The sequence below is a fragment of the Pan troglodytes genome, chromosome 2, assembly GCF_028858775.2.
Source record: "Pan troglodytes isolate AG18354 chromosome 2, NHGRI_mPanTro3-v2.0_pri, whole genome shotgun sequence".
Taxonomy (NCBI): domain Eukaryota; kingdom Metazoa; phylum Chordata; class Mammalia; order Primates; family Hominidae; genus Pan; species Pan troglodytes.
The window spans coordinates 27,058,313-27,082,768 of NC_086015.1; positions in this window are offsets into that span (position 1 = coordinate 27,058,313).

Consider the following 24,456-nt stretch of genomic DNA (forward strand, 5'->3'; position numbering starts at 1 on the left):
CCTAGAGGTTAACTTCATTTCACACATGAACACAAAGTATTTTTGTAGGAATGCAACTACTGTGCAAATCAAGGGAAAAATAGACTTTGTTTTGATCACAATTTTACTAAGAATTGTTCGTGAATTGCCTAAAAAAAAATCACATGAATAATGGCAACAACACTTCTGGTAATTCAATTGCCAATTCAGCACACCTGTGTCCAGTTCTATTCATAAGCTTTCTCTTTCTCAGTGCAATGCTCTGATTTCTTCATTATGTCCTCTAGGACCAGGCTACTCACAAAGTGTATTCCACGTGCCAACAGCATCAGCATCACCTGGAAGTTTGTGAGAAATGTGAAATCTCAAGGCCCATCCCATACCTACTGAACCAGAATATGCTTTTTAACAGGATCTCTGGATATCTGTATGCACAGTCAAGTTCGAGAAACACTGTTCCAGTGTATTTCTGTACAAGCATTATATATTAAAAATAAATAGTATTATTTACTTTTACTTCTCTGTTTTATAATTAGAGCATACTGATTTTTTAAATTATGTTTGTAGGTAGATTATCAATAAATGTTAAGTGTAACAAAATATTTGTTTGAAATGGAGGAAATTGGGTGGGAGAGGGTTGAGAATCACCTAGTTGGGACCTGTCCATCTGCCCAGTTATTGATTATCTACTTTCTTGAGCCCACCACCAGCTGAAGACTTGGAGCCACCCAAATTATGGTATCACCATTGATTGAAACTCCTGCTGCTGCCACTCACTAATCAGATGGATCCCCTTCAATAAACACATCAATCCCAGTCAGGAGCAAATCCCAAGACTCAGTGGGATAGAAACTATCTTTTCACTGACAAGCCATCCTCTTTCTCTTAAAGACCAGACTCATAGCCAAGTTATTCCTGCCATGCTACAAAATTTTCTCCCATACCCATGTACGTTTTCCAACTCCTAATATGCTCTGCAAGTGATCCCACCAGTCATGAAGAAGTTACAGATATAGTCTATTTGCATTCAAACTTGAGGATTCTATGTGAAATTGTCTGAGCTTCTGGAATGTTGTATACACCCACATCCAACTTAACACAAAAGTACTTTTTTTTTTTTTGAGATGGAGTATCACTCTGCCACCCAGGCTGGAGTGCAGTGGCGCGATCTCAGCTCACTGCAAGCTCCACCTCCCAGGTTTGTGCCATTCTCCTGCCTCCGCCTCCCGAGTAGCTGGGACTACAGGTGCCCATCACCACGCTTGGTTAATTTTTTTTTATTTTTAGTAGAGATGGGGTTTCACCGTGTTAGCCAGCAAAAATACATTTTTTTAAGCAAAATATGAATGATTTGGTAGGGGTGAGAGGAATTGGCACTAATAATGTATTATACGTTATTATTCCTCATTATGGCATAAGCACTCAAAGAATTGTTTATTTCAATTATAAAAGCTGATTGGTACAATCTTAGTTTGAATTACACCACTGCAAAGAGAATTAGGAACTTAATTATCCAAGTTTCCACTTCACAAATTATCTAGGAAAATCTAATCATTTCTAAATACAGCAAAATTTGATATACATATGATGCATGAAGGAATTATAACTTGCACAAAAGTTTCAGGGGCTCCCATGATGTTAAGATATTTTTAATACTCATCGTATTATTGGGCTTTTTCACGTAGTTCCCATCAATCAAAAGAGAAGTACACAATTTATCAGTATATTTCCTGGTTAGGGGCTTGGTATAAATCATTTACACAGTCACGTTACACAAACTTTTCTTCATTATATACCAGAAATAATTTTTTATTTCAACCATCCTACCCTGAATCACCACCTCCAAACTTGTAGTTTAATAACATGACTTGTTCCATGACACAGCCTATAGACCTTTGAGATAGTACAGACATGAAGCAGGAAGGAGTAGTTTAAAAAGTCAGAAAACTGGTACTTAACCCTTGTGCCAGTTATCAGCTATGTGATTTCAGTCATTATATCAAACTCTGAGAATCAGTTTTCACATCTACAAAAGAAGAGAGTGGACCAAATGCTCTATAGCATTCTTTCCATCTTTAAAATTTTGTGATTATATTCACAGACCAAACACAAGCATGTTCTATAAACTGTAAAACAACTTTATAACATTTTCAATTCAACCTTGATATTAGATCACTTGGTTTTATAAAGGATTATAACTGTTATTGGTTATTGATATGGTTTGGATTTGTGTCTCCATCCAAATCTCATGTCAAAGTGTAATCTCCAGTGTTAGAGGAGGGGCCTGGTAGAATGTGACTGGATCATGGGAACTGACTTCCCCCTTCCTGTTCTCATGATAGTGAGTGAGTTCCCATGAGATCTGGTTATTAAAAATGTGTAGGACCTCCCCCTTCTCTCTTCCTCTTGCTCTGGCCATGTGAGACATGACTCTTTCCTCTTTGCCTTCCACCATGATTGTAAGTTTCCTGAGGCCTCCTCAGCCATGCTTCCTGTATAGCCTGCAGAAACATAAGCCAACTAAACCTCTTTTCTTTATAAATTATACAGTCTCAGATGGTTCTTTATAGCAATATGAGAATGAGCCAATACTGTTACGTATGTTCATGAAAGGAAGCAATGTCATGCTTAATTTTAAAAACCACATATAATTAATTTCTGTAAGTAATATTTTAACTTTTTTACCCTCCTGACTAAAATCTGTTAGCATTTCTGGCAAACTGGAATTCAGGGAGGCAGAAGTTGAGTTACAAACCCCAGGGCAAAGGAAGGACGCAGAAAGGCAGGGCACTGAAATTGTTAGAGATAAAGCGGGAAAAGCAGTTAATGTAATGGAACTGAACTCAGGTCTGCCCACTCAGCATGGTAATACCAAATATCCACACTGAGGTTTTATAGCAGGAGAAGCAAGGGCATTCATTTGCAGGACACCAAGCAAGGAGAATCCGACAGCTCACACTTAAGACCCAACCTCCTGGATGGCTTACAATCAAGGGTTTTTAAAGGCAGATGTAAATTTCAGAAAAGTAGAAGTTACTGGCAAAATCATAAATCAATACATGGAACTTATACATTGGTTTGGCTTTAAAAGGCAGGATATCTTAAAGCAGGGGAGCTTACGGGTCATGTATATTCAAAGATTCCCTGATTTGCAATTGATTAAGGAAGTAAAGCTGTGTCTAAAAACTTGGGGTCAGTCGAAAGGAATGTTAAGCTCTGGCCTGTGGGCATAACTTCCTCCAGGTCCCTCAGGAAGAAATTGAGAACAAAGAACAGAAGTCAGAGTTCAGTCCTCAGTTCCCCTTTATCTGAGGTCTATGTGCCAATGGATGGCATTTTCTATTTGGTAGGTGTCCAGGTTTCTGAAAAACAACTCAAGGATATGTGTTAAGGTGTTACCTTTAGTTTCTATAGGGAACTAAACATTTTGTGGCTCTAACTTCCTTGGCTATTGTTTTAAGCTATTGTTACCTTCTTGCTTGTCAGGTTGCTCATTTATTTTTCAAAGCTAGCTAGGTACCTGGAATTTTCCTTGAAGAAACTCAAGATTTTCCTTCATTTTTATGCTTAAGCGGGCCCAGCAGGCCCCTCAGAGGAGTCCCTGCTGTGTCTCAGTAACACATATGCAAATAACTTAGGGTTGGCTAAATTTCTAAACTCCGAGGACCTAAATTTGATCAGTTTGAAAGATTCCCTTTGTATAGGTTATAATCTAACTTTTTAATAAAACCTTTCTCATAATTTTGCAAGAGAAGAAAACCTCATGTTTGCTAAACAGCCTTTGGCAACTTGCCAAAATCTACCAAAATGTAAGGTATGTACAACCTTTGGTTCAACAGTTCTGCTTCTCCAACTCTATTCAGCAGTAATACTGGCTGATATACAGAAAGATATGTGTTCATTGCAGGGCAATTTGCAATAGAAAAAAAATGGGAGACAACCTATGTAAATTGCTAAGAGCAAGGCAGTGGCTATGTATATCTGGGCTATGAAACACTGTATGAATTTTTATTTTAAAATAATTTCAGATTTACAGAAAAGTTACAAAAATAGTACAAAGAATTCCCATATATCCTTTACACAGATTGTCAAAATTAACATTTTATCACAATTGCTTTATTCGTTTCTCTTTCTCTACATATATATGAATATACATATATAAATATGTGTGTATATGTATATACATATATGTGTATATATATGCATATGTATAATGTAGATATGTGTATATATGTGTGTATATATATATAATATGTATATATATACACACATACACACATATGCATTAGTCATTTTCAGCAAAATTCATAAACTTTTTTTCTCCTAGTCCAGGACCAGGCATTGCATTTACTTGTCATGTCTCCTGAGTCTCCCTTAATCTGTAATAGCTCCTTGGTTTTACTTTTGTGTACACCACCCTTGACACTAACTGCATCTTACAAAAAGACTCCATTTTATATTTCACAGGGCACCTTGCCAACAAGAATATGATGTTTAGCTTAATAAACAAATAAAAAAACATAAAGACTGCATCCAACCAGGTAAGGGTACAAACAAACACACTCTTACACATTCAGCAGCTCGAAAAGGCCATCTTAACTGACATTGTCTCGCAGTCACTCATGATAAGAACTCGGCGTCTGCCACAGAAGGCTGTACCACATCAAAGACTCTTCCTTGTGAGACCAACAGACTGCCCTGCCCAGCCCAGCCCAGCCCAGGACTCCTTTTATCTTCTTCACTCATCCTGGACGGTGGTTTACCACCTCTTTCTCCTATCTCTTTTTTCCTGTTGATGTTAAATGTTCTTTGTTTGTTGTGGAATGTTTAATCCATAACATTTATATATTAAGTATACTATTATGTATGGTTTGCAATATTGACTGACTTGTGGAGTGGCTTGAGCCTGTGTGCATGTGGCTCTGACTACTGGGTGAACAGGAAGTGCTAAGGAGAAATGCCTCCTTGGGAATTCTGTGTGGTTTGTGACTCTTTTCTTCTTTTTTTTTTTCTTTTTTTTTTTTGAGATGAGTCTCACTCTGTCCCCCAGGCTGGAGTGCAGTGTTGCTATCTCAGCTCACAGCAAGCTGCGCCTCCCGGGTTCACACCATTCTCCTGCCTCAGCCTCCCAAGTAGCTGGGACTACAGGCGCCTGCCACCACGCCCAGCTAATTTTTTGTATTTTTAGTAGAGATGGGGTTTCACCGTGTTAGCCAGGATGGTCTCAATCTCCTGACCTTGTGATCTGCCCGTCTCGGCCTCCCAAGGTGCTGGGATTACAGGCGTGAGCCACCGCCCCCAGCCAGTTTGTGACTCTTGTGATTGAAATAGCATTAATAAAAGCCTGACCTTATGGAAAGACACAAACATGCATAAACCCGGTTATCTTTAACTTTGCAGCGGTCATGACACCATTGTCTTTCATGACTGACTTTTTTTTTTCTTTAACCCAGGATCTTACTCTATCCCCCAGGCTGGAGTGCAGTGGTATGATCATATCTCACTGCAGCCTCGAACTCCTTGGCTCAAGTGATCCTCCCACCACAGCCTCCCAAGAAACCAGGACTACAGGCCTGCGCCACCACACCCAGAGACCTTCACATTTTTAAGCAGTACAGGCAACTGGGCACAATGGCTCATGCCTATGATTCCAGCATTTTGGGAAGCCAAGGAGGGAGGATTGCTTGAGCCCAGGAGTTCAAGACCAACCTGGGCAACATGGTGAGACCCTGTCTCTGCAATAAAAGCATTTAAAAAGTTGCCGGGTGTGGTAGCACACATCTGTGGTCTCAGCAACTCAAGAGGCTGAGGCAGAAGGATAGCTTGAGCCTGGGAGGTTGAGGCTGCAGTGAGCCACAATCACTCCACTGCACTCCAGCCTGGCCGACAGAAAGAGACCCTATCTCTTAAATAAATAGTTCACTCCAGTTATTTCTGTAGAATGCCTCCTAATTTGGATGTGTCTGAGGTTTCCTCATATTAGATTATACAGCCATTTCTCATGTAAGTAAATATATATGTAATGACATTCAAGACCTCGAGATATTTTGGTAATAGAAAGGGGGAGCATATTTGTCATGGTCGCAGCAGGAAACAGATGGCCCACTCAAAGGATTTAACTGAAACTGTTCTAATGAAGAGACTCTTCACAGGTGTGGACAGAGTCAAAGAAGCAGCAAGAGATTGAGGAAACCCACACAGGATGGTAATACAACAGGGATCAGCACCAGCAGGAAGTTTTACCAGCCTTAAACTGAGAGAATAGTTACAGCTGGAGCTAAGGAAGAGGGGCCACCAGGCAGCAGCTGAAGCCACAGAGGAACATGAGTTGGGACAGGGTCAGGGTTATAAATACCCCAACTTCCTTATTACTCTCCAACCTTACACCAGTGCCTCCCATTAGTCAAAACAAACCAGAAGCAAGAGGAGAAGGAAGCCAAGATAATATAATCCACAGAAGTCAGCTCTCCAGGGCACATTACAGGACAGAAAGGATAGAGAACAGAACCTGAGCAGAGGGACAAATAGAGAACAACCAGCACGACAGCACATTCTAGTGACTGAGGATATGAAACAAGATGTCAACTTGGATTCATCTCATGGTACAGAATTTCCACTAATGGGCAGGGCTGAAGACAGAGTCACTAAACACTCCATGTTTTTATGTGCACAAAGCAGCCAACACTGAGGCCACCCACCTCCCACAGCCCTTACAAGAGGAAACAAAAATGCAGAAGCAGTCCTACCACCCACCACCACATGACCCTCTTTTAGTCTATGTAAAAAGAGAACTAAGAGGGGAGGAGATCACCAGCCTTAGAATAGCAATTCACAGCAAGAGTCTATTCCCTCTGGTTCCCATGGAGGATTGGGAAAGGATTGCTTCCCTTTCCCCAAAACAAGGTAGGCAATCTCCACTGATGCTCCAAGAGAATCACTTGTAAAGATTTGGGGTGACCGCGAGAATAAAAGACTGGCATTGTATCCCTATATGATGTCTGCTTATCCAGATGACCTCATGATCTGCTCCACGCTACCTACATAGCAAAGAGCAGAGAGAGATGACAAGCAGGAATAGGGGAGGTGCCAGGCGGAAAGAAAGTCAGAATTGCCTCGAGTTCTTGATTTCTGAGAGACATGGAAGATGCGATCCCGCATGTCTGCCAGCTCTGGAGGTGGGTAGTTTCAGCAAGCGGTTGAGACTGAAAGAACCCTTCTTAGAACTACCATAGCTGCGTGTGGCAGAGGAAAAAGATGTGCCCCATCAAAGAATGAGACTGGATATCATCCTTGGCTGGAAGAGATGTCTAAATATGACAAAGGGACACCTATGCCCACCGCTGCTGATGGAAACAAGCCTCTCTTAGATGGGGCATATTGATACTTTCACCATCCTCATTGAGCTCACAAAGGCTGGAATAGCAGATACAGTCACCAAGAAAAAGCTGTAAGCAAGCTCCCTTCCCCCACTCCCACACGGACCCAAGTAGCTAGAGCCACACATAGCTCTGCCCTCACTGAGGCTGGGGGGAGACCCTCTCCAAATTGCACTTAAGACTGAAGTTTCAAAATAAATACAATGTGAAATACCAAAAATAATACCACTTTAATAGTAACTGAAAGTAACAGGAAAGCTATAGAAAAGGGCTAAGTTTCATTAAGGAACCTACTCACCACCCAACAAAAAAGGGAAACTTAAAATATCACATATGGGAGAAAGTCATTTTTAAGAAATTAAATCATTTCATATTTATGTTCCAATGAATTGTTCTCAATAATTTTCTTCATATTTTAAAAGTTAAATATATGCAAGTAAAAAGAATTGGAAGGCCACATATCAACAGTTAACAGTAATTTCATATACAAAGGGAAGAGATTATGGAAAGTAGCAAGGATTGAAAATAAAGTTTTCCATCTTATTCTGTCTTCTTTGGCATTTGAAACTTATAATAAGCATGAATTGTGCATTGCTTATGGAATTATTCTAAGGATAAAACAAAGGGTTTTCTTGTACTTTATCAAGCATTGTGAGTTTCTCAATTATTAGTAATTTATTGTAAGAGTTGGAGGGAATGACACGTGCAAAGCCTTTATCATAAATCCTGGCACAAAAGATTCTCACCTAGTTCCCTTTCCCTGGTCCTCCCATTAATACCGTCGTCATTAGTATCCTACACTAACTGTGATGGCCCAAATGTCATTTTATGCTTAAAAAATGAAAACTGTAAGAAATACTGTAAATGCAATTATGCCCTTAATTTTCATTCCCTTTTTAAGAATCCGTATTAAAAATTTTCTTCAGAGATGAACTTAGCATTTTTTCAGTGTTTTTAGTATGCTTATACTTACCGAATTTTTCTTATATTCCTTTTGCAGCCTCAAGGTTTTCCTTTCTCCACTTGATTCTGATGTGTCTTTATCGGGATCAACCTCTCCTCTGGGAGGCACCTCTAACGTGCCCCCCAGAAAGGCATAAGTGAAAAACCTCTAGGCAAAAAAAATGTCAATGGCAAAATGTACCAGAAAACCTCAGCAATTTCTCCCTATGTTCCCATCTCTCATGACCTCATCAGCTTTCACCTGTTCCCTTTCTGGCCCCACTTCCAGGTTACACATCTCATACATTCCCTGATGAGTTGCCAGGGCCACTAAGACAAATCCCAGCATTCCACTCTTTGTACATTATGCAAACATTTACAGAGGGCTTACTAAGCATCAAGGCTATGTTAGGAGTTGGAAGTTTATTCATAACCATGAATACAATATGTTGCCGCACACTCAAACCCCAACCTTCCCATTGCTTATGCAGTTGCAGGTTAGCCAAATCCTGTATTCCAAGCTTAGCATGAATATCATCCCTGGAATTCTAATTTTGTTATTGTTGTTGTTATTGAGGCAGTGTCTTGCTTCGTTGCCCAGGCTGGAGTGCAATGGCACCATCTCAGCTCACTGCAACCTCTGCCTCCCAGGTTCAAACGATTCTCATGACTCAGCCTCCCGAGTAGCTGGAATTACTGGTGTGTGCTACCATGCCTGGCTAATTTTTGTATTTTTAGTAGAGATAGGGTTTTGCTGTGTTGGCCAGGCTGGTCTCAAACTCCTGGCCTCAAGTAATCCACTTGCCTTGGCCTCCCAAAGTGCAGGGGTTACAGGCGTGAGCCACCGCGCCTGGCCCAATTCTTTCTAATTTTCAAAATTGGCTGCTCTGATGATGTTTGCTGTTGAGATTATACTTTATGTTGGTTGGCCAAAAAATTCTAAACTACAGTTTATTTCCTTTATTTTCTGCCTAGGATAACCTACCTCTCTGGGCCATAAAACGTTAACAAAGTCATCTTAATTTTATGAGCAGTGAAAGCTGTTAATCCTGATTTTTGAAAGATGTTTAACACAAAACCAAATTGGACATGAGTGTGGTAGTGGGCCTTGATCCAGTGGGAGACTGACACAACCTTGGGATGCTGTCCCAATTGCCACCAAATGCTGAATGAGTTTATGTCAACTTTACAAGAATTTATCTGGCATAAAGTTTCTTCTGGGATATAAACGGGACAAAAGGTTTACTTCCTATTAAGTATACTACATGTAATTCTATCTCCCTCGAAGGCTACAAAACAGTTTAGGGACTTTAGCTTGAAATAAATGATTTACTGTGATTGTCCCAGCACTCTGCTTATTTATGCTTTTCAGCAAAGTTAATATTAATGTAACAATTCAGATATGAGCACATCTTTAATTAATTCTTCTCTTATCGAAATGAATTTTGATAGAATTGTTTCTCTACATTTGGTTTCTTTTATTTGAGAAGAAACGAAACACAGTTTCAAAGAAAACAGAATTTAAGGTCTACAAAAGAAGGGAAATGAATACACCTGTGGCATGTGAAACTCACCCCTGAATATAACTATTGGGATCAACTCAAATACTGTGTCTGTTGAAAGAATATCGTTAGAAGTATGCTTGGGAATGAAGAGTCCAGCTTTATTATTTCACAATTTTAGAGACTATGTTTTCTTGATTTTCTATAACAATAAACTGATAACCAAAAATGTAAGTAAGATATTCTGCTATCACATTGATTTACAACTAAAACCAAAAATCTTATATTTAGATAGAGTAGAGCCATGGCAAGTAATCTTGATTTGTTGTTTTAAAACCATTGCTCCTTTTGAATCTTTAAAATCTGTTCCATCCACTCCCCACTCAGCTTGAAGTTGACTTCTTATCCACCCTGTTACTCCCTCCATCTCAACTCACATTCCTTTTACGTATGAAATCATTCAATTCTTGCCCCCCAAGCAACTTCTCACCAAACTATTCTTTAACAGTATTTCAATCCAGCCAGAACAAAATTCCAAGAGAAGGAATGTGACTCCAAGCCAGAAGCTTATCTTTTTATAGAACAGAATAGAATCCACAGCTATGTGACTTGTACTGTATATAGCGCATAGCCAATGTCATGTGCACGAGAGCTTAATAAGACAATTTCATGATGAAATACCCTAGGCAAGAAAGCCACAAGAAAATTCCACAGAAAGCAGCAGGGCCAAATTCTGCAACAAATGTAATTTAGCCCACCAAATTGCAACACGTAATTGAAAGTAGCAGTGAACATCAACAACAACAACAAAAAAAACAGCACAAAAGTTAATCCTTAAGCACTGTGCTCATGATATTCAATTATAACATGGAAAATACATATAATAAAATATGCCAGAAGATTAAACTGTTAGCCTTTTCAACACCTATTGTGCTTATCCTAATATGCTTAGTAAGGCATCAGATAGAGGCCCTAATTCATTTGTAGTTCAAGTTACAAACCTAACATCCTGCAAAATTAGACATTAACAAATATGGATGGTTATTTTAAGATATTCATGCAGTCAGTGCACATGTGCTGCTATTTCTTTTGACCCCAATAAAAGCACTCCTCTGCTTTGAAAGTATCACTTATTCACAGCATCACTGATTAATAACATTTAAGAAATCATAGAAAACAAAAGAAGTGCCAAAAGAACAAAAGGAGATGGGAGATTGCCAGGTGTTTTTCTAAATTTTTTAAAAGGGCTAAGAGTGGATTCTACAAACTCTAGGCAAATGCTGGCTGATGGAAACATTGTAGCCCCATGTTAAAATGTTAAAAGAACCAGATGAAATTCATTTTAATAGTACATTTTATTTAACTTAACATATCCAAATATTATCATTTCTTCAGGTAATAAATGTAAAAAAAATTATTAATGAGATCTTTTACATATTTTGTCATACTGCATCTTTGAAATCTGATGTGTATTTTATGCTCACACCACATCTTAATTAGGACCAGCCACATTTCAAGTGTGCTGTAGCCACATGGACAGCTTGGCTGTGCAGCTACTGAGCTGTAAGCTACTGACCTTAGCACAAATCTAAAACAGATCATTGTATCCTGGCAAAGCCTGAGGCAAAAGCTTATGTGTTATGACTTTATTAAAGGTGCAATCTCCAGGAAATAGAAACGAGGTGAAGAAGAGTGTAGTGGGAAAGGAAGGAGAGCTATTAGGAGGATGTGTTTCTGAGTTGGCCACTGTTTGGAAACAAGTACAGGTACAACTATTTGTGCCATCTCATACAATCATTTTCTTAGACACATAAGGTACTATGTCTCTGTGGGAGAAAGGACGAATTTATCAGCTAGCTTCTGTCTCACATTGGCCAGTTCACTTCACAGAACATTAATGCCCCCACACTTTCAGGTTGCTTGTACATGATGCTAGTTCAGATCCCACAGAATGTCACATGTTAGAGGCTAGGCAAAAGCCCACAGCAGCAAGAAAAAAATGCAGAGGTGCAGAAGACAGGGCATTACTGGATTATGCCCACGTGAAGCCAGCTGCCATAGCAGATGGGGAAAACAAATGGCCAAGGACCCCACAGACAGGAATGTTAGAGAAGATTTGAGATGGTATAGAAGAAACATCTTATGCAACCAAGAAAAAATGCAGAAATGACTGAGAGAGACCACTGGTGCACCCAAATACTTCATTTAAGTCATCAGTTAGGTATATCATGTGACAACATGCCTGGACCTCTACCGACCCGTCAGCCACTTAATCTACGAATCTGATTCAGCTTAATTCCTTTCTACAAACCAAACTTTGCCCTAGGTACTCCTCAGAGTTGGGTACTATTCAAGGAACTTAAAGCCCACTAGATCAATAATGCAACATCCAGAGAGCTTTGTCCTAATTCTCTGATTCTAGGACCCAGGTTTGGTTACTGGGCTCCTGCAGTGTTACTTAGTTCTAATTTTTCCTCTGCTCCTTCCTCTTTCCCACGCTGCTGAAGGCCAGTGTCTGTCAGGGCCCATTGGCCTAAAGCTGGGGTTGCTCTACCTGCCTCCCTTCCTTCATTGCTTTATATTACTAAGTCTTTGCTTCCCAGAGCATTGATCTACCTGGAAACCAGACTTGCCTCATTGGGCATTCCTAGAAAGATGTCCCCCTATTGCATCCCCCATCACGCTGGTCTCCACAAACTATCTTTCTCCAGCATTGCTGGACTTCCACCAACTCCTACAGCTTAATCCAGCTCCCAACTCCACCTACTTCCCCAGTATTCAGTTTACCTTAAAAGAATATCTGTTCTACAGGGTGCAAGGATCTATTGACTTTGGTCTTTCCTAGCCAAGGCCTTCTCAATGGGCTTCTGCTAGTCATCCTGCAATTTGCGCATTCCTTCCTCTGGACAGACACAGCCTTGTACCAGGGTTCATGGCTTAGAGAGCAGAAGCACTTGTGTAAGTCTCAACCTGCCCAACTTCACTTTAGGCTTCACTTTTGCTGCCTGGAGCACACTTCCCCCATACTCTTCCAAAGACTTCCAGTCTCGGGGCCGGGGCAGGGTGCAGTGGCTCACACCTGTAATCACAGCACTCCGGGAGGTCAAGGCAGGCAAATCACCTGAGGTCAGCATTTCGAGACCAGCCAGGCAAACATGTCGAAACCCCATCTCTACTAAAAATACAAAAATTAGCCAGGCATGGTGGCACATGCCTGTAGTTTGAGCTACTCGGGAGGCTGAAGCAAGAGAATTGCTTGAACCCAGGAGGCAGAGGTTGCAGTGAGCCGAGATGGCATCACTGCACTCCAGCCTGGGAGCCTGGGTGACAGAGCAAGACTCCAGCCCAAAAAAAGAAAAAAGAAAAAAAACAACCAAAGACTTCCAGTCTCTGCTTAAAAGTTTATCCTCAGAGAGGCCTTCTCTCGCCCCCCTCAGAGAAGGCCCTTATTACCATCTCAAAGTACTTATCACAATTGGTATATTACACACCCATTTGCTTATTTACTTACCTGTCTTCCTCTCCAGACTATAAGCTCTGTTAAAGCTGAATTTAACAGTGTATATACAGCCCCCGGTTATAGTGTCAAAATAAATATTGATTGAATAAAGAGATGAATGATCTGTTTACCTAGCAATCAAGCTCCTATGTTAAAAATCAAGGAAATGATACAGACCAGGGATCAGGATCTCAAAGAAGTCGGGCAAGTAACATAATTATGTAAGCCACTGGCTTATGACCTCAGAGAGTGTCAGGATTTGGGACAAACTGCAGAAAGTTTACACTTCCTAAAGGCATTCAAATTTAAATTTCAGGCCCGGTTGGGTGGCTCACACCTGTAATCCTAGCACTTTGGGTGGCTGAGGTGGGCAGACTGCCTGAGCTTGGGAGCTCAAGACCAGCCAGGGTAACGTGGTGAAACCTCATCTTTACTAAAATACAAAAAATTATCTGGGCATGGTGGCGTGTGCCTGTAGTCTCAGCTACTCAGGAGGCTGAGATAGGAGAATCGCTTGGATCCAAGAGGTGGAGATTGCAGTGAGCCAAGTTCACGCTACTGCACTCCAGCTTGGGTGATAGAGCCAGACCCTGTCTCAAAAAAAAAAAAAAATTTAAATTTCAAATACATTCTACTGGCCCAACAGAACTCACCCTGGTCTCTGCATATTGCTTCTGACCAATATTGCATCCTCTTCCTCCAACTCATCAAGTATGATGGCCGGCTTGTGGGCCATGAATTCATGACCCAAGGGACATGGTGCTATCTTTAATTTGCTTATAATAACCTTGTTAGCAAGCTAGTATGAAATTTTACCTCCAGGACTTTGTATATGCTATTCTCTCAATTCCGTTCACATCTGTTCTGTCCAACTTCACTCTGCTCATTTCTGTTCACTCTTAGACCTCAGTTTAAATACTCAGTCTCAAGGAGCCTTTCATGACTGTGTGCCACCCCCTCCAATGTGATCTCAAGGTGACTGCATCCTATTTGCCTGTTTCCCTCCATATCAGGCTTCCCTTAAGGGAAGGGACCAGGACTTGTGCCCTGCTAAATCCCTGGTGCCTAGGACAGTGCTTGGTGTAAAACAGAAGTTCAAAATATTTCCTAGAACTCTAGGGATTCTCAGCTGGTTGAACCCCGCTCCTGTAGAAAGCTAAAGAATGGATCCAAATATGGATTAAAGTCTCTAATACTGTGGCACAAGATCCCATCCCATTCCAAATCTTTTGTGAATGACCTGGCTGAAGACAAGCTCTGTTCTGATATGCAAATATGGAAAGGAGAATCAGTGTATCAGGAAATGGCCAAAGGAGAGAAGACCAGAGAGTGTGGCTGTGGTGAGTGTGGGCTAAGCCTTGATTTTGTAAACCAGTTTGAGTATCTTTGTGAGTGCTAGTGTGGAGGAATTGTAGAAGAGTGTGGGGGAGGAGGCGTGGCTCAAGGTAGGAATGTGCATCTGTCTATTGGATTCACTGACTGGTGGTTTTACAAGCCTGGAGCAGTTCCAGTTGTTTCACTTTTGTTTTGCCAAAAAGTCTATAAGTGCTATTTAAAACGCAGCTTTGCTGACAGGATTCCATAAATTGATCTTTGTGTACCTTTCTCACCCAAGTTCTCAGTTTATAACACCCTTGGTTAGAATACAGCTTCCTCTCTTTCCTCATTATATGCACATAAATACAACTGATTCATTCTCCTTCTTACATAATCTTACCAATGTTTGCTTTATCCCTGAGCTTGATTCAAAGAATGTCTTTGGGGAGTTCGGGGAGCAGAGCTGAGATAAATGGGGCAAAGGAACCTATGTATTGTAGATGATAGCCATGCTTCTAACACAGTACCTAAAATCTACTCAGTGTACCCCTTCAGGATACAGCTCATCCCTTACTGATGTCTCAACCATTGTTCCATGAATACCTCCCTCCAGGAATCACAACCTATTAATTACTAGTAGGATCCCCCTTAATGCTGGCTGTAGGAAACATCATAAAATTTGAAATGCTACATGCATTTGACCTTATTTCTCACAAAACCCTAATGAAATGGGTACTTATGGCAGACAACGTAGGTACCCTCCATATCCACTAGGCCCACGCTGACCATGGCTTGTAGCCACGTGTGGTAACCACTAGCCACACATGGCTACAAGTACTTGACATATAGCTAGTCCAAATCAAGATAAGCTATGAGTCTAAAATACATACTGGACTTCAAAGTCTTAGAAAAAAGAAGTAAAATATCTCAATAATTTTTATATTTTTGCAATCATAGTTTTGATATATTGGATTAAATATGATATGTTATAAAAATTAATTTTTGCCAGGTGCAGTGGCTCACACCTATAATCCAGCACTTTGAGAGGCTGAGGCAGGAGGATAGCTTGAGCCCAGGAGTTTGAGACCAGCCTGAACAACACAGTGAGACCCTGTCTCTACAAAAAATGAAAAATTAGCCAGGCATGCTAATATACACCTACAGCCTCAGTTACTTGGGAGGCTGAGATGGGAGGATCACTTGAGCCCAGGAGGTTGAGGCTGCAGTAAGCCGTGATCACACCATTACATTCCAGCCCAGGAGGCAGAGTGAGACCCTGTCTCGAAAAAAAAAAAAAAAAGAAATAAAAGAAAAGAAAAGAAAAAGAAAAAATGATTTTATCTGCTACTTTTTACTTTTTAAATGCGGCTACTAAAGCACCCTAAAATTACATTTGTGGCATGAATTTGTGGGTGGTGTTATATTTCTATTGAACAGTGCTGCACTAGCTATTCACTTCTATACTCTGAAAGCTGCTTACTATGAACATGTTACTCCACGCCAAGGGCCTTGTCCTGGCACCAGATGCATGACTGGCCTATGCAAAAGAGAAGCCAGTGCTGAAGAGTTAATGCACCCAGAAGCAGCCTCCAACCCATGAAGGGAGTTGGTGAGCGAAAGCCCCAGATCCCTTGCCCCTTTGTTGAAATAACTCTAGGTTGCATGTTCCACATCGACTTCCAAGGCTCCCTGGTGGGACTGCTCTCTATCTGCCCATGGTGGTCACTTGCTTAATAACACAACCTTCACTGGCTTTCTTCTCTTTCCTGTCTCATTTCTCTACTCCCCTTCTGGTGGTTCCTAGGATCACCTCTCAAACAATTTGCACTCAAATCCTCCACTGAGTCAGCTTCTTGTGGAACATAGAGTTCTGTAATTCTTTTTTTTTTTTTTTTTTTTGAAATGGAGTCTCATTCTGTCACCCAGGCTGGAGTGCAGTGGCACGATCTTGGCTCACTGCAACCTCTGCCTCCCGGGTTCAAGTGATTCTCCTGCCTCCGCCTCCCAAATAGCTGAGATTACAAGTATGTGCCACAATGCCTGGCTAATTGTGCGTGTGTGTGTGTGTGTGTGTGTGTGTGTGTGTGTGTGTATGCATCTTTTTAGTAGAGATGGGGTTTCACCATGTTGGCCATACTGGTCTCAAACTCCTGGCCTCAAGTGATCCACCTGCCTTCACCTCCCAAAGTGCCGGGATTACAGGCATGAACCACCATGCCCAGCCCATAATTATTTTTATTTGCCTATAAAAGAGACTCGATCTTAGAGAAGTTTTTAAAAACTTGTCCAAGGTCACGCAGGTTATAAGCAGCAAAGCAAATAATCAAACCTAGGCCTCCCTGACCCCAAAGCCCTCAGCCTCAAGAACTGTCCTATAGGCTCTCCATCTGCAGTGGGATGACCCATCTTCGGTAGGACAGTCAGGAACTAGCTGGTTCAACTGGAGAAGGTCCATGGGACAGGAAAGGAGTCCAAGAACTGCTTTTACACAAAAGTGGAGCATGGTAGGCAGCTTCTACGTTGGCCCCCAGTGATCCTCACCTGCTAATATTCACACTGTCATTTACCCATCTCCCCTTAAGTATGAGCTAAACTTACTGACTCACTACTAAACAAATGACTATGGTGGGAGTGAAGGGACACTTGTGTTATAAAAGGCTGTGGCTTCCATGGCTTCCATCTTGGATGCTCTCTGGCTTGCTTGCTAGCTTACTCTTTCCTGGACCCTACTATGTGTTACAGACTGAATTGTGTCCCTCCCCAGGACTAAATTTATATGTTGAAGCCCTAACTCCCAATGTGACGATATTTAGAGATAAGGCCTCTAGGGAGGTAATTAAAGTTAAATGAGATCATGAGAGTGGGGCCCCAATCCAATAGGACTGGTGTCTTTACAAGAAGAAGAAGAGACACCAGAGATCTCTCTCCCACTCTCTCCCTGCCCACCACACAGAGAAAAGGCCACATGAGGACACAGTGACACAAGCCAGAAAGAGAGCTCTCAACAACAACAACAAAAAAATTGTCCTCCATCACCTTGATCACAGACTTCTTGCCTCCAGAACTGTGAGAAAATAAATGCCTAAGCTGGGCACAGTGGCTCACACCTATAATCCCAGCACCTTGGGAGGCTGAGGCAGGTGGATTACTTGAGGCTAGGAGTTCGAGACCAGCCTGGGCAACATGACGATACCCCATCTCTACAAAAAATAAAAAATTAGCCAGGCATGGTGGTGTGTGCCTGTAGTCCCAGCTATTCAGGAGGCTGAAATGAGAGGATCAATTGAGCCCAGTAGGTCACAGGCTGCAGTGAGCCATGATCATGCCACCACACTCCAGCCTGGGTGACACAGTGAAACCCTCTCAATCAATCAATATCTGCTGTTGAAGCCACTCAGACTGTGGTATTTTTTTACAGCAGCCTAAACAGACTAATATACTATGTCATGAGGTAGACCTGTGGAGAGGCCCATTTGGCAGGGGACTAAGGCTTTTCAAGAACCCCATGAGTGAGTTTGGAAGCAGATCTCCCTCTGCACAAAACCTTCAGATGAGGCCGTAGTCCTGGTTAACAGATTGACCACCACCTCCTCATGAGGGACCTTGAGGCAGAGACATACAGCTAAGCCACACCCAGATTCCTTACCTACAGAAACTGTGAAATAGTATATGTTTGCTATAATAAGCTGCTAACTTTTGCTGGTAATTTGTTATGCAACAATACACAATTAATACATGCAAGCAACATGCAATGTCAAGAGACTAGTTAAAGAGGCTAAGAAGAGTCAGCCCCAAGTGCATTGCAATTAAATAATAATAACAATAATAATAATAAAAGAGCAAGAGCAGGGAGTGGAGAAGTACAGGGTGAAACTAAATGACATAGAGATAAGGAGGCAAAAGCAGGGAACAGCCAGCTCGCAAGGCAAATGGGAGGCTATCTTTGTGAATCCCAGAATTAGAGGTCGTGGATTAGGACTGGACTTCTACACGCTGCAAGCTGAAAGATTTACTTCCAAATACGCATAATCAGTAGGGAAGATAGTATCTAAGTTTGGGTTACCCCAGAAGGAGACGCTGAGATAATGATTCAAGTGAAAGTAGCTAATTTGGAGGTGATCACAGAAAATACAACTGAAAGAATAGTGCAGTGAGGCAGGAAAGAGAAAAAAGCCAATAAAGAAGGTGTTATTGTGCAAAATACCACTGTGGGCAACTCAACATTAATGCCATTGGGGAAAGGGAATTCTGGGAGATAGGATAGAGCAAGTATCTCAGTTATCTCATCCAGGGGTGAGGGAATTGGGGTATTTATCCACCAACTTTTGTCAGTCATTGGTTGAGGAAGGGCATTAATTCCCAGCACCTATAGCCTATAAAAACAGAGATACTAGCAATTAGAAGTTAGCCAGCATGCCTAGACAGAGTAAGTGCCAAGGGAACAGGAGTAAGATTCTGAGATTATCTGCTATATACAGGCCCTTAAAATAGCCTATAGTTTTTTAGGTACCGGCTACCTACAATCTACTGAAATGGAATTATTGAAAATTATTGTTATAAAAACCTGTTGAAATAAAAAAAGGTTGCTTTTTAAGAGATATAACAATAGTGTCTGAGCTCAAATCAGCTCAGTCTCATTCTTGCTTTAAGTCTTGATTTGAGTCAGAAACTGTGAAAAGTTACTTAGCTTCTCTGAGCCTTAGTTCCTTACCTGTAAAATGGACACAATAATTCCTGCTGCACTTGGTAGCTGTGAGATAAAGTGGGGAAAACAGGTAGGATAAAGGCAGATAATCATTTTTTAAAAGAGCTTTTTAAACTTGCAATTATTTGATGATGGCAACTTTGCCTATACGAAGGATTGTTCAAACAAAAGCAATAATACCACTTAAAAGTCAGTATTTAGTATACTTAGGACAAAAAATTCAACAATGCTGACAAGTATCAAACTACTTAACCTATGAGACACTATATAGACAACTACTTCTTGACATTTTCTTTCACATTCCAGTGTTAAAATAACACTAACATTAAAAACGTAATGTTGCTTTCAGGCACATGAAACAAAAAATGTATCATTTCTTTAAACCTGCTTTTTCTATAAAACTTTCTTTATTAAAGCTGTTAATATGTAAAAGAAATACACAATCAAAATGGTGAAATTGAACTAAATAAGTTGGCACCATTAGGTAAAAAATAAACTTTAAATTTTAAAAAGCAAAATAGATAAAATGGAGGAACAGCAATCCAAAATTATGATTAATTGTAAAATCATACTAGTACACACAAAATTTATCAATAAATGTAGTTTACTGATAAATTCCAACCACAAAGGTGATTGGAAGCACCTATTTTTAATGAATTTCCTTCTGGAAAATTCAGAGCTGCAGCCAAACTTAAATTCATGAAAGACTGCCAAACAAGCTAAGCAGGCCTAATTGACCAAAAACAAATAAACACACTCCAAATATCTGAGAACTGAATAGAAACACTGTACATTCTTGTAAGTATCCCAGGCTTTATAAAAATAGTTCCAAAACCCTGAAAATTTCTGATACACACAAATATGTAAGGTCACATAAAAATTAGCAACACTATCATTATGATGCACAAAATTACCAATCTATGACAAACTTCCTTGATGGCAAATATTTATTTTTGGCCAATTTGTTGTTTCAGCGAATTCTTCTGGAGTCTCCAGCACAGTCTGACATGCAGTAGATGTTTGAGAAATGTTAGTTCCCCTCTATCAGTATGTCTGCAGTACTGTTAAAGGAAGAAAATGCCGACAAAGATTTCTGAGACTCATCTCCAAGCCCAAATTATCCCCAAATACGGTCTTCTGGGAGAAGCCCAATTATGGGAAATCAAACAGGAAGGTTGCTATGAAGTGCTTTGGGGTTGTTCATGGAAAAAAAGAATAACTGAGACAGAGGCAGTGGTTGGACACTAAGAAAGAGCCAATCAATGCATCAAATTGGACAGTGGTCCAATAGTCTAAGTTGTACCCCTCAAAATAATAATAAGGTCTAGGGAGTCCAGAAGCAGAGCTTGACACAAGCAGACAAAATGGAATGGCTTAGAAGCTAAGTGTGGGAATGCTAAGTATCTCTTGAGGCTTTTTTTTTTTTTTTAATTAAACCAGACACAAAACCGGAGATGAATCCTTACTGAAGTCAGAAAAGACTGAAAGCCTCTGATGTCAATCACATAAATAATCTTGCAATAGAAAAGGATGACTCAATAGTTCAACACAATTCAATAAAAATATGTCTTTAGAGAAGCCTCAATTTCTTTCACAAGAATTTTGTATTCATTGGAGTTTGATTATTAATTTATCCCAAAGACTTTATCACTAAGAATGAGCTATCCCAGTGAACATAAACAATCTGGTTTTAATGGCCTAACTATAAAGAACTGCATTAATAAATTACAACTTTGCACTTTAGCTGACTGCCCACTCATTGAGTCTGTCCACAGCTGAATTAAAAGCCACTGAGAATCCACATTTAAAGGCCTAAGACTCCAGTTGCTACGCTTCGAGTGTCCTCTTCCAAAGCTCAACCCCAGGCTCAGCCTGAAACAATTCACAAGCCTCACATTCCTACAAATCCATTCTGTGTTTGGATGTCAGTAGTTCCCACCAAACTCTCTGAATCTATTAACCAAATTCTTTTCACATGGTTAGAGGCAATTCTGTGTGGGGAGTTGTTAAGCAGCTTTGTCTCTCTTCTAGAGATCCACGATTGGTTGTTAAACATCTCAGTCTTGTTAGTCCGCAGTTCCTGGGGTGGTGAGCCACCCATTGTTTAGGCAGTGGGGCAATAGCTCTACCCCAGACAACAGATGTGCTACTTTTATTTCAGAAAGCCTATTGGCAAAGTTTTTTCCAAGATGAGGGAAAGGAGAAGATGCTGCTGATTTGGTTCAACGTTTCTCCTAAAATGATTTTATTTGCAAAGCTTTGGTCCAGATTTAGAGAAGATCTCTGTCTTAGTAAAAATAATAATAATAATAACAATGACCTTATCCTGGTGGCTGCATTCCATCAAGTTAAGACTTGGAGAGAGCAATGAGGGCATGTCCAGTCTTCAAGTGGACACACTTAGTCCTTGGATGGTTCAGATTGTGTTTACTCAATGGCATCAGCAGTTCCAGCAGGGTCATCGGTCTGTTAAGCAGAACTCTGTGGGCTGAGTGGCTAGTTGTATTTGTTTTGGGTAGTAAGAAAGAAAAGCTTCTATTCAAAATGTATGATTTGTGACCAAAATATTCACATGATCTCAGTCTTGACTACTTCGGCATGAATGAATAATGAAGAATAAAAAAACAAAGTTCGACTCCTCAGGACCAGATATTGTTTTATTTATTTTTTTAATTTTATTATTATTATACTTTAAGTTTTAGGGTACATGTGCACAATGTGCAGGTTTGTTACATACGTGTACATGTGCACAGTGTGCAGGTTTGTTACATACGTATACATGTGCCATGTTGGCGTGCTGCACCCATTAACTCGTCATTTAGCATTAGGTGTATCTCCTAATGCTATCCCTCCCCCCTCCCCCCTCCCCCCATCCCACAACAGTCCCGGGTGTGTGATGTTCCCCTTCCTGTGTCTATGTGTTCTCATTGTTCAATTCCCACCTATGAGTGAGAACACGTGGTGTTTGGTTTTTTGTCCTTGCGATAGTTTGCTGAGAATGATGGTTTCCACCTTCATCCATGTCCCTACAAATGACATGAACTCATCATTTTTAATTGCTGCATAGTATTCCATGGTGTATATATGCCACATTTTCTTAATCCAGTCTATCATTGTTGGACATTTGGGTTGGTACCAAGTCTTTGCTATTGTGAATGGTGCCCTAATAAACATACGTGTGCATGTGTTTTTATAGCAGCATGATTTATAATCCTTTGAGTATATATCCAGTAATGGGATGGCTGGGTCAAATGGTATTTCTAGTTCTAGACCCCTGAGGAATCGCCACACTGTCTTCCACAATGGTTGAGCTAATTTACAGTGCCACCAACAGTGTAAAAGTGTTCCTATTTCTCCACATCTTCTCCAGCACCAGTCGTTTCCTGACTTTTTAATGATCGCCATTCTAACTGGTGTGAGATGGTATCTCACTGTGGTTTTGATTTGCATTTCTCTGATGGCCAGTGATGATGAACATTTTTTCATGTGTTTTTTGGCTGCATAAATGTCTTCTTTTGAGAAGTGTCTGTTCATGTCCTTCACCCACTTTTGATGGGGTTGTTTGTTTTTTTCTTGTAAATTTGTTTGAGTTCATTGTAGATTCTGGATATTAGCGCTTTGTCTGATGAGTAGGTTGTGAAAATTTTCTCCCTTCTGTAAGTTGCCTGTTCACTCTGATGGTAGTTTCTTTTGCTGTGCAGAAGTTCTTTAGTTTAATTAGATCCCATTTGTCAATTTTGGCTTTTCTTGCCATTGCTTTGGTGTTTTAGACATGAAGTCCTTGCCCATGCCTATGTCCTCAATGGTATTGCTTAGGTTTTCTTCTAGGGTTTTTATGGTTTTAGGTCTAATATGTAAGTCTTTAATCCATCTTGAATAAATTTTTGTATAAAGTGTAAGGAAGGGATCCAGTTTCAGCTTTCTACATATGGCTAGCCAGTTTTCCCAGCACCATTTATTAAATAGGGAATGCTTTCCCCATTGCTTGTTTTTGTCAGGTTTGTCAAAGATCAGATAGTTGTAGATATGCGGCCTTATTTCTGAGGGCTCTGTTCTGTTCCATTGGTCTATATCTCTGTTTTGGTACCAGTACCATGCTGTTTTGGTTACTGTAGACTTGTAGTATAGTTTGAAGTCAGGTAGCATGATGCCTCCAGCTTTGTTCTTTTGGCTTAGGATTGACTTGGCAATGCGGGCTCTTTTTTGGTTCCATATGAACTTTAAAGTAGTTTTTTCCAATTCTGTGAAGAAAGTCATTGGTAGCTTGATGGGGATGGCATTGAATCTATAAATTACCTTGGGCGGTATGGCCATTTTCACGATATTGATTCTTCCTACCCATGAGCATGGAATGTTCTTCCATTTGTTTGTATCCTCTTTTATTTCCTTGAGCAGTGGTTTGTAGTTCTCCTTGAAGAGGTCCTTCACATCCCTTCTAAGTTGGATTCCTAGGTATTTTATTCTCTTTGAAGCAATTGTGAATGGGAGTTCACTCATGATTCGGCTCTGTGTTTGTCTCTTATTGCTGTATAAGAATGCTTGTGATTTTTGCACATTGATTTTGTATCCTGAGACTTTACTGATGTTGCTTATCAGCTTAAGGAGAATTTGGGCTGAGACGACGGGGTTTTCTAGATATACAATCATGTCATCTGCAAACAGGGACAATTTGACTTCCTCTTTTCCTAATTGAATACCCTTTATTTCCTTCTCCTGCCTGTTTGCCCTGGCCAGAACTTCCAACACTATGTTGAATAGGAGTGGTGAGAGAGGGCATCCCTGTCTTGTGTCAGTTTTCAAAGGGAATGCTTCCAGTTTTTGTCCATTCAGTATGATATTGGCTGTGGGTTTGTCATAGACAGCTGTTATTATTTTGAGATACGTCCCATCAATACCTAATTTATTGAGAGGTTTTAGCATGAAGAGTTGTTGAATTTTGTCAAAGGCCTTTTCTGCATCTATTGAGATAATCATGTGGTTTTTGTCTTTGGTTCTGTTTATATGCTGGATTACGTTTATTGATTTGCATATGTTGAACAAGCCTTGCATGTCAGGGATGAAGCCCACTTGATCATGGTGGATAAGTTTTGATGTGCTGCTGGATTCGGTTTGCCAGTATTTTATTGAGGAATTTTG